The following is a 12,720-nucleotide window of genomic DNA, read 5'->3' as shown; positions in this document are numbered from 1 at the left end:
AACCAGTATCAAGTAGAGTGTTTTATAATATTTGGATGGAGATATGCCCAGAAATAGTTGTCATGAAGCCCAAATCAGATCTTTGTTCATTTTGCCAAAGACATTTAACTTCAAGAACTGCAATGGCTTCAGTGCCTGAAGAAACTAAAAGGAAACTATTGGAAAAACGAGGTCCCATCGACAACTTGTTGCAAAAGAAAGAGAGTTTTATAAGGGAACTATCAAAAAGACTAAGGAAAACTTTGAAGATGGTGATAGAAGTTGTCTACACTACAGTTTTGATATGGCCCAGCAGGTTCACATACCCAGTAACCTGTTGCAGCCTGGACCTAATTATTTCTTGGTACCATCAAGAACAGGAATATTTGGGGTTATGTGTGAGACTGTGAACAAACAAGTAAACTATCTACTCCCAGAAAGTGTAGGAACAACAAAGGGATCCAACGTTGTTGTCAGTCTTTTCCACAACTACTTGGAAAACTACAGTCATTGAGAAGACACAATGTTCATTCATGCTGACAGTTGTGTAGGTCAGAACAAGAACAATATCTTATTAGGATATCTTGCTTGGAGAATCAGTAATAACAAAAATAAGAGAATTGTTTTGTCATAAATGCCAGAAGGTCACACGAAATTTGCATGTGACTGGGCATTTGGACTTTTAAAGAAAAGATTTAGGGTCACCTATATTCTGCCATTCAAGAATTCGCCCACTGCATTGAGAAATCTACGCTTACAACATTTTAGCTCAGCTGTTGCTGTTGGAAATGAAATAGGTGAATACATATGACTGGCTAAATTTCATGAAGGATAGTAATGCTAACAAAGTACCTCATATAACTAAATTCAACCACTTTGAGTTCAATGTTAGCTACAAAGGTAGAGCACTTTGCAAATTGGACATCGATGGAAATGAATTTGTGTACCACATCTTACCCAATGACAATCGACCCACTGGGTTTCCTGCTGCAGTAATTCCTCCTGGGATAACAAAACAACGAAAAAAGTACCTTTTTAAAAACACCAGGAATGACTGCAAAGAGAACTACAAAGACATTCTGTGTCCCATAGTAGGGTCAGAACGTGAACCAGAAACTCAAGTTAGCGACAGTGAAGATCCTGGAGAAGAACCTGACCAAACAAATATTCCACAACCAAAGGAGAGGCGAAAACGCTCTTGTTAAAGTGCCTTTAATCCCATTCAGACATTTTTTGCAAACAGAAAATCAAGTCCTTTGTCAGCTACAAAATATGGGATCTCAGTAACGTATTTTCGAGGATTTTATAATTCCAATTTCTTGTGGTTCTAGTCCCAATAATTGCTACAGAATCAAAATTTGATCCAAAAGATGCCATAACATAGTGTAAAAATATAAATATTATGCCAAAAATAAGCACAGGGCTTGCTATATTTTTCTCAACAAGGGGCTAATTTCTTTGGTTTCACATGTATTTACACTCTGATGTGAAATAGGTCTGAAGGAGTAATCCACTTATTGTGAAGTGTTAATTTTTAAAACTCTAAACCACTTGACAAAGGACATTTTAAATGTAGTATATATGCAGAATTTGTTTCTTAAATATGTAAAGTTAAGCAATGATAATAAAGTGAAACTTTAAAAGCCCATGTCTCAAAACACCTCTTTTATGTCATAAATATTCAACCTGCCATAACTTCCTCAAATTTATAGATAGAAATAAATTTTTTTGCAGGGTGTTCATAATTTAATGCTGAATGTAAAAACTACAAAAACTCAAATTACTAAATTTTCGACAAGAGGTTCCTTTTCACTTTCCGCCTCACGTATATATGTATGTACATACCGTACAAAGCATTAAAATCTTAAACTATTAAAAAATCATATACATTATATAATCATATACATTATAAAATTTTAAAATTTTCAGTTTTAATAATCATGTAGATACATCTTGCATTCCTAAAAAAATTTAATTTTTTAAAAATACATAGATACATTACAGAGTTTTAACCTTTTAATTTAAAAAATTATATACGTACATCATAAAGTATACATTTTTGATTATAAACTAATCTGTTCTAATATAATTTTTCAACCATTTTCGTCTTTCATTTTTCCTATATGTTTATTGAGCAATAAACATATAGAAAAAGTGAAAGAAATTCATAATTATTGTCTTGTGAGTAATCACCTGTATCAAATTCGTTTGTCATAGATCTCATGTTTAAAAGTAATCAGTTTTTATATCCTATATAAAAGAATCTATTTTCATACAACATACACTCCTGGAAATTGAAATAAGAACACCGTGAATTCATTGTCCCAGGAAGGGGAAACTTTATTGACACATTCCTGGGGTCAGATACATCACATGATCACACTGACAGAACCACAGGCACATGGACACAGGCAACAGAGCATGCACAATGTCGGCACTAGTACAGTGTATATCCACCTTTCGCAGCAATGCAGGCTGCTATTCTCCCATGGAGACGATTGTAGAGATGCTGGATGTAGTCCTGTGGAACGGCTTGCCATGCCATTTCCACCTGGCGCCTCAGTTGGACCAGCATTCGTGCTGGACGTGCAGACCGCGTGAGACGACGCTTCATCCAGTCCCAAACATGCTCAATGGGAGACAGATCCGGAGATCTTGCTGGCCAGGGTAGTTGACTTACACCTTCTAGAGCACGTTGGGTGGCACGGGATACATGCGGACGTGCATTGTCCTGTTGGAACAGCAAGTTCCCTTCCCGGTCTAGGAATGGTAGAACGATGGGTTCGATGACGGTTTGGATGTACAGCGCACTATTCAGTGTCCTCTCGACGATCACCAGTGGTGTACGGCCAGTGTAGGAGATCGCTCCCCACACCATGATGCCGGGTGTTGGCCCTGTGTGCCTCGGTCGTATGCAGTCCTGATTGTGGCGCTCACCTGCACGGCGCCAAACACGCATACGACCATCATTGGCACCAAGGCAGAAGCGACTCTCATCGCTGAAGACGACACGTCTCCATTCGTCCCTCCATTCACGCCTGTCGCGACACCACTGGAGGCGGGCTGCACGATGTTGGGGCGTGAGCGGAAGACGGCCTAACGGTGTGCGGGACCGTAGCCCAGCTTCATGGAGACGGTTGCGAATGGTCCTCGCCGATACCCCAGGAGCAACAGTGTCCCTAATTTGCTGGGAAGTGGCGGTGCGGTCCCCTACGGCACGGCGTAGGATCCTACGGTCTTGGCGTGCATCCGTGCGTCGCTGCGGTCCGGTCCCAGGTCGACGGGCACGTGCACCTTCCGCCGACCACTGGCGACAACATCGATGTACTGTGGAGACCTCACGCCCCACGTGTTGAGCAATTTGGCGGTACGTCCACCCGGCCTCCCGCATGCCCACTATACGCCCTCGCTCAAAGTCCGTCAACTGCACATACGGTTCACGTCCACGCTGTCGTGGCATGCTACCAGTGTTAAAGACTGCGATGGAGCTCCGTATGCCACGGCAAACTGGCTGACACTGACGGCGGCGGTGCACAAATGCTGCGCAGCTAGCGCCATTCGACGCCCAACACCGCGGTTCCTGGTGTGTCTGCTGTGCCATGCGTGTGATCATTGCTTGTACAGCCCTCTCACAGTGTCCGGAGCAAGTATGGTGGGTCTGACACACCGGTGTCAATGTGTTCTTTTTTCCATTTCCAGGAGTGTATATCAATATTTTTGTCAAATTTTCGTTTTGTTTCATTATAATGAAAATCGTACATTTTTACTTTTGAAATATCTAAAATACTCATTCCAGTGTAAATTGGTTTATTGAATTTTACTATTTTTTCATATGAACTACTTTAGATTTTCTGAAATTCCATTAGTATGATAATAATTTGGTTTTGATATATACTATGGGTACTGTTTTGGTTTTGTTACTATTTTAATACTCTGGCTGTTTCTAATATTTTCCATTGTTTTATCAAAAACAGAGTTATTCATTAGTTTTTAAAAATCCTTTTCATATTCGTTAGCTGCATTTTTTCTGATTTTTGTATCAAAATCAATATATTTTTCAACCAACCTGATTCTTCAGATCACAAGATTCTGTGATTTTTATTAATTTTAATCCAAGTTTTAAATATTGTTTAAGATGTTTATAACTGAGACATAGTTTTCTTTACTATTTAATGTTCTTAACAATTTATTTCCTCCTTAAGGAGCTGGTAAATCCGTGTACAAATTGTTTAGTATAATTGGATATTCTAAATCGACTTCTAAAATATAACCATATTTATTGTTATCAAGGTGTTACAAGTATTTTTCGAAATTTTACAATTTTCTGGATCTAAACATTTGAAATTTTTTAACAGTATAAATTACTTACATTCAAATCACTCAATTTTCTTCTGGTTCAAAATTTTCTTATATTTATTAATTGATTTAGCATATATTTTAATACTTCGTAAAATTCCTCCTTCTATTCGTTTTTCAATAAATAAATCATATCATATCGTTTAAATCTAATATAGTTTTTTGTCATTTTTAACATAGAATCCCAAGATGATCCAGATGCAGTAGAATGCAAATCTGGATCAAGTTATAAGATTTAATACATGTATCTCTAAAAGTTTCAAAAATATCTGCCAATATTGAAACATCAGAAATATTGATAGTTTTGTACACTCATCTCAATTTTTAACATAGAATTTTTTTCTGATCTAGTTTTGCACAGTTATAATCTTCATCAGAAATATACATTTCTTTAAGTCTTAAATAAAAACATCTGTTTTTGGGTAGTTTTGTTACTTTTAATTTTTCTTCAGAGTTCATATATTCTTTTTAAATGTAATTGTCCAGTTTTGAAAAATTTTGACATTTCTTTAAATTGTATTTTTGCAAAATCAGATTACAATTTGTCAATACTTGAAGCTATAAATTTAAAAGTATCTAAAAATCTGAAAAAATCCATTTTCAACTATTTTACTAACTAAATATACATTTGTTCAGTAATTTGAATAGTGCAAGTATTGTGATTACTGTTACTAATTCTTCAATAAACAGATGAATATCGAAATTTGTTAAATTAAAAATATAAACTGGAAAAGAACTAAGATTTATATAATTAAGATTACAGTCTTCATACACAGCTGATACACTGGCGTATTCAGAAAATGACATAAATATTCTTATTACAGGTTAGAGTGGTAGTCTCTCAAATACAATTTCTATGGTCCCCAGACAAGGAAACATAGGACTCTGATATTCAAAAGATACAGGTTGCTGGTGTGAAAGGACACATATTATGATATGAGGCCACTAATAAAATGATAGTTAATGGCCATTATGCTTCATCAATTACCTTTACACTCACTGCTGTGAAATATTATTACACAAATAAAAATTGTTTGACAGAAGCAACTATGTTCAGTATAATGTCATTTTAAATAAATCAGTGATACCTTTGATGATTTACGTTATCAGCTAAGTAATTGTAATTGTCTGGTAGACTACACTAAGTTGTTCCTCTCCAAACTCTAACAGACTGAACACAAGAATAATAATTGTATGTTATTGTCTTTTATTTAAGAAATAAAGTTGTCTGACATATTAACTCTTACACCTATCACAGGTATATATGTTAATTCTTTGCTGCTATTTGGCATATTTATTCCATACAGAATTATGGCTTTTCCTTAAAAGATCTATTATCCTAAACCCCTAATTAGTTAGACTGAGTGTCAAACTGCAGTCGAACTATTTACTTCTTAAGCTTCTTTATGAGATTCTTCAAAAACATGCATATACCAGGCCTATTTCAAATTTATATACAATAATCAAATTTAAGTTCTCACATTCTGCTTCTTGTCACATTATTGTAATCTCAGGATCATCAATACATCAAACACAGCATCACACAAGATTCATATCCCAACAGCCTCTGATATGCACAGTAGCTCGCTGTAAGCCAGTCTTTCCAGAGTACAGTGTGCAACAGTTTAATACTTGTCACACATGGTTAAATATTTGGCTTCTCACATCAAAATCATCAAAAGAAGAGGAAATGATATATTTTAACATAGAAAAAACAAGGAAAATATATAACAGATACTGCAATAAATACAATTCGTTTTTCATGCACAAAATAAATGTTGCTTATATTTATAGTATGTATACTGATGTATTCTAAAGGCGGCGGGGGTAAAATACAGGGAGCGAAAGGCTATTTACAATTTGTACAGAAACCAGATGGCAGTTATAAGAGTCAAGGGGCATGAAAGGGTAGCAGTGGTTGGGAAGGGAGTGAGACAGGGTTGTAGCCTCTCCCCGATGTTATTCAATCTGTATATTGAGCAAGCACTAAAGGAAACAAAAGAAAAATTCGGAGTATGAATTAAAATGCATGGAGAAGAAATAAAAACTTTGAGGTTTGCCAATGACATTGTATTTCTGTCAGAGACAGCAAAGGACTTGGAAGAGCAGTTGAACGGAATGGACAGTGTCTTGAAAGGAGGATGGAAGATGAACATCAACAAAAGCAAAACGAGGATAATGGAATGTAGTCGAATTAAGTCGGAGGATGCTGAGGGAATTAGATTAGGAAATGAGACACTTAAAGTAGCAAAGGAGTTTTGCTATTTGGGGAGCAAAATAACTGATGATGGTTGAAGTAGAGAGGATATAAAAAGTATACTGGCAATGGCAAGGAAAGCGTTTCTGAAGAAGAGAAATTTGTTAACATCAAGTATCAGGACATCAAGTGTCAGGAAGTCGTTTCTGAAAGTATTGGTATGGAATGTAGCCATGTATGGAAGTGAAACGTGGACGATAAATAGTTTGGACAAGAAGAGAATAGAAGCTTTCGAAATACGGTACTACAGAAGGATACTGAAGATTAGATGGGTAGATCACATAACTAATGAGGAGGTACTGAATAGAACTGGAGAGAAGAGAAATTTGTGGTACAACTTGACTAGAAGAAGGGATCAGTTGGTAGTACATATTCTGAGGCATCAAGGGATCACCAATTTAGTAGCGCAGGGCAGCGTGGAGGGTAAAAATCGTAGAGGGAGACCAAGAGATGAATACACTAAACAGATTCAGAAGAATGTAGGTTGCAGTAGGTACTGGGATGAAGAAGCTTGCACAGGAAAGAGTAGCATGGCGAGCTGCATCAAGCTAGTCTCTGGACTGAAGATCAGTACAACGTACTGATGTCATCAATTTCGCGATTTTTAATGTCATTGCAGATTGTCCATCATAGCAAAGTGCTGAGAAAGTGCTGAGAAAACTTAAAATCGTTCTACAGTTAGTGCTGCTGAAGTTAACTATTTATTCGACATCACTGTTAAAAGAATCTTTTCTCTTAATCCATGTCCATTCCATGCTGTACATACAATGTTTGTTTTCTTACGATGCTACTTTTTTTCAGAATAACACATGCACACAACAATATCCATCTTGTGGTGTTCGTGGTGGCGCTTCATTTTGGAACATGTGTCATAACACACTCGTTCCTTGCAGTACCGTGAGGAAGAGGATTGAATTTCTGCTTTGACCCCTGTTTACAAGTCTATTTGGCAGTTGGGTTGTCGTCGAGTTTCTGAGAATATTTCGCCCTCCAAATTCCACATTACTTCTCATACCTGTGGTGTTCACTCATTTATGTTTGTTTTTGCTACTTGCTGTAGCCTTACATATGTTTTGCTGTACACTACGCTGAACTTCAGTGTTTGAATTTACCACATTTTATGGTGCCTTAGAATATTCCTGTCAGCATTTATACGATTTTGTTTACACTTTTAAAAGATTTCTGTCTGTGTACTTCTGTCATTCTAAACATTCTACTATACATTTCTTTATGCAGCAATTCAATGAGTGTTTCTTTTATGTCATCATAGTTTTTCTTTAATTACTACTGCAACATGAAAGAAAAGATTAGGCCCAGCACAAGTCGCACAGCAACACATGAGGTAAAGCGCTTATTATTGACTAAAAACTCCAGTTACAGCAATAATTAAAACTACTCTGAATCGAGCTACAAGATACAGCACTTGGTGTGTTTATGGACTCTAACCTCTTTTCCAGTGTTGTGCAATGATTTCGTTCATTTACAACATTTGTCTGCTTCCTTTGTCATTTTGAAATCTATGTTATATGATGTATTGTCCGAAAGGATGGCGACATGTTTGCCTACGCTAGATATATAATCTCTACTTACCCATTTAATCCTTATCTCAAGATTTTGCCTGAAATCTAAAATGTGTGAAAGGGTATTCAAGGAACTTAACCGTTTTATCTAAATGCACAGGTCAGGGAATCATTTCAGGTGGGTGAACTATTATACACCTATGGAAATTATATTAGATGATTGTGCTGACAGTTGCGCAATTTATGGCATATACACTCCTGGAAATTGAAATAAGAACACCGTGAATTCATTGTCCCAGGAAGGGGAAACTTTATTGACACATTCCTGGGGTCAGATCCATCACATGATCACACTGACAGAACCACAGGCACATAGACACAGGCAACAGAGCATGCACAATGTCGGCACTAGTACAGTGTATATCCACCTTTCGCAGCAATGCAGGCTGCTATTCTCCCATGGAGACGATCGTAGAGATGCTGAATGTAGTCCTGTGGAACGGCTTGCCATGCCATTTCCACCTGGCGCCTCAGTTGGACCAGCGTTCGTGCTGGACGTGCAGACCGCGTGAGACGACGCTTCATCCAGTCCCAAACATGCTCAATGGGGGACAGATCCGGAGATCTTGCTGGCCAGGGTAGTTTACTTACCCCTTCTAGAGCACGTTGGGTGGCATGGGATACATGCGGACGTGCATTGTCCTGTTCGAACAGCAAGTTCCCTTGCCGGTCTAGGAATGGTAGAACGATGGGTTCGATGACGGTTTGGATGTACCGTGCACTATTCAGTGTCCCCTCGACGATCACCAGTGGTGTACGGCCAGTGTAGGAGATCGCTCCCCACACCATGATGCCGGGTGTTGGCCCTGTGTGCCTCGGTCGTATGCAGTCCTGATTGTGGCGCTCACCTGCACGGCGCCAAACACGCATACGACCATCATTGGCACCAAGGCAGAAGCGACTCTCATCGCTGAAGACGACACGTCTCCATTCGTCCCTCCATTCACGCCTGTCGCGACACCACTGGAGGCAGGCTGCACGATGTTGGGGCGTGAGCGGAAGACGGCCTAACGGTGTGCGTTACCGTAGCCCAGCTTCATGGAGACGGTTGCGAATGGTCCTCGCCGATACCCCAGGAGCAACAGTGTCCCTAATTTGCTGGGAAGTGGCGGTGCGGTCCCCTACGGCACTGCGTAGGATCCTACGGTCTTGGCGTGCATCCGTGCGTCGCTGCGGTCCGGTCCCAGGTCGACGGGCACGTGCACCTTCCGCCGACCACTGGCGACAACATCGATGTACTGTGGAGACCTCACGCCCCACGTGTTGAGCAATTCGGCGGTACGTCCACCCGGCCTCCCGCATGCCCACTATACGCCCTCGCTCAAAGTCCGTCAACTGCACATACGGTTCACGTCCACGCTGTCGCGGCATGCTACCAGTGTTAAAGACTGCGATGGAGCTCCGTATGCCACGGCAAACTGGCTGACACTGACGGCGGCGGTGCACAAATGCTGCGCAGCTAGCGCCATTCGACGGCCAACACCGCGGTTCCTGGTGTGTCCGCTGTGCCGTGCGTGTGATCATTGCTTGTACAGCCCTCTCGCAGTGTCCGGAGCAAGTATGGTGGGTCTGACACACCGGTGTCAATGTGTTCTTTTTTCCATTTCCAGGAGTGTAGTTTCACATATTTTGACAAAGAGTCATACAGAATGAGTATATATTTGACACCCTCTCTACTTCTAGGATATGGTCCACTTATGTCTGTAGCTATGATTTCTTTAGGTTTACTGGGAATAATGAGATGCAGTTCTACTCTAGAATCTAGATGCTCATGCTTTGCCTTTTGACAAATAGTACATGTTTTGATAACTCTGTAATTTTCCTTTGCATCTTTGTGAAATGACAGTAACTGTTTAATTGCTTCATACACATCTTTGTGCCATAGTGTATAGAAGTAAAATGTGTATGCCATGTTAGATTTGCTTGTGATTCTTGTGGAATATGGTTGCACATTGGTTACTGTCTGATCCTGGTATAGTTTACAGTGCTTTCCAATAGGATGGTCAGCATTGTTTGTTATTGTCGATCTTACTTTGCTCCACCTACTGTCAGCCTTCTGTAGTGTTGACATATTCCTACACAGGTCTATATAATGCTGACACCAGTGTTTGTCTTGCCTCAACAGGATGCAATAATCGCTCATAGCTGTGAGGGGTAGCCATGAAGTTTAAGGTGTCTTGCCACGGTTCACGTGGCTGCCCCCATAGGAGGTTCGACTCCTTTGGGAATGAGTGTGGGTGGTGTCCTTAGTATAAGTTAGTTTAAGTTACATTAAGTAGAGTGAAAGCCTAGGGGCCGATGACCTCAGCAGTTTGGTCTCAGAGAACTTAGCACAGATTTCCATAATCGTTCATATTTTCCAGATCTTCTACATCACGAGATAGTCCCTGAGGTAGACGTGACAAAGCGTCAGCAACTATGTTGTCTTTACCTTTTATGTATGTTATTTCGAACGAGTATTTCTGCAAGGTCATTGCCGCGTTAATCGTGGATGTACGAGATTAACGCCTTATGGTCAGTGTATACCTTTACATGTCATCGAAAAATATAATATTTACATTTGTTAAAAGCCCATATAATTCCCAGAGTACCAACTCTGTCGCTGAATAAGTACATTCACACTCATTTAGACTTCGACTGACAAAACCAATAATTTTTACATCTTGGTTGTCCCCAGTTCCTCTTACCTGAAAAGTAAATGCTCCAAGCCCTGTGCATGATGCATCGCTTACGATACAGAAATCTTCGTTAAGATCAGGATGACTCAAAACATTTGAGTTAAGTTCATTGCTAGTAGTATCATATTGTTCACACACTAACTGGATCTTGGGTCCTGAACAATGTTTATTGTACAGGGTGTACATACAGTCTGGGCACACTTTCAGTTATTTATTGCACAAGAACCAAAGATTGTACAGATATCAAAAAAAGCTTACACACTACTTAGCCTAAATTATCCTAAGGACAAACACACACATCCATGCCCAAGGGAGGACTCGAACCTCTGCCGGAACCAGCCGCACAGTCCATGACTGCAGCACCTAAGACCACTCGGCTAATCCCGCACAGCTACAGATACTATACATATGTCATTCTGAAGAGAAATCCTGAAAGCTTTTTTTCATGTATACTGCCACAGCGTAGTTTGGGAATTTGCTGATAGTCAGTGCTATTCGCAAACGTGGCGAGTTCGGCTGTCGAGCGAGATTTGTGTGTGTTGGAGTTTGACAGAAACAAGTGTGCTACAGCTGTGCAACGGTTGTTTAGAACCAAGTACAGTTAGAAATCCACCAATAAGGAAGGCCATTTACCATTGGCACAACAAATTCGTTAAGACAGGTTGCTTGTGCCCAGCAAAGAGAAGCGGACATCCCAGTGTGAGTGAAGTGAATGTGGAGCGTGTATGAGATACATTCATAAGGAGTCCAAAAAAATCAGTGCATCGTGCATCATGTGAACTCTAAATGGCTGCAATGACTGTGTGGAAAGTCTTGTGGCAGAAGCTGCCTATGAAACCATTCAAATTGGAGCTAGTGCAGAAGCTCAATGATGACGACAAAGACAAGCGTTTTGAGTTTTGTTCACAGTTGCAACAACTGAATGAGGATGGGGATGGCATTGTTGATCACTTAATTTTTAGTGACGAAGCCACTTCTCACACTAATGGGAAAGTGAACAGGCATAACTGTCAAATCTGGGGTACAAAGCATCCACACGAATGCATTTAATTTGAGCCTGATTCCCCAAAGGTAAATGTTTTTTATGCCTTTTCATGTCAAAAACTGTACGGGTAATTCTTCTTTGCAGAGAGCACTGTCACTGGATATTCCTGTTTGAACATGTTGCAGCAATGGCTGATGCCTCAGATGCAATTGGACTCTCTGTTCATCTTTAAGCAGGATGGGGCTCCACCCCAGTTTCATCATGAAGTTTCTGGGTACCTGAATACGGAACTGCTGCATCGATGGATCGGCCGTTCTACAGAAGATGTAGCTGAACGAAGCAATCTTGTTAGAACAATGTTCAATGTTTTGTTGTTATACTCTATAGTAGTTCGAGTGTATGTTATATGAATTTTGAAATGAAAAGTGCTGCATCAACTTCAAACTAAACAACTTTTCACATAATAAAATCTATAACACATAAGCGCTCTTGCTAATGTGCTGCCACTATCCACTGCTGCACCTTACCTTTTCTGTTTTCCTCTCTTAAATTCTCCTTTTCATTTTCTCATCAGATAAATTTTACTTTTCCATTGCAGTGGCTCTCCGAACATCAACAGTTTTGCAGCATGTTATAACAAATAAAATAAACATTAGTACACAATTACAATACTCCTGTCATGCTCGCCAATTATTAGACATATTCATAAAATGAAATAAATATTCTTATTACAGGTTTTTGTTGTGGCCTCTCAAATACATTTTCTACAGTCGCCGGACAAGGAAACACGAGACTTTAGTATCTAAAAGATACAGCTCCTGGTCTGAAAGGTCACATATTAGTTTAGAATAATTTCTTAATTTTCTCATTTTACAGATTTATAAA

Source organism: Schistocerca serialis, chromosome 4, assembly GCF_023864345.2.
Source record: "Schistocerca serialis cubense isolate TAMUIC-IGC-003099 chromosome 4, iqSchSeri2.2, whole genome shotgun sequence".
NCBI lineage: Eukaryota > Metazoa > Arthropoda > Insecta > Orthoptera > Acrididae > Schistocerca > Schistocerca serialis.
This window is presented reverse-complemented; position numbering follows the sequence as displayed.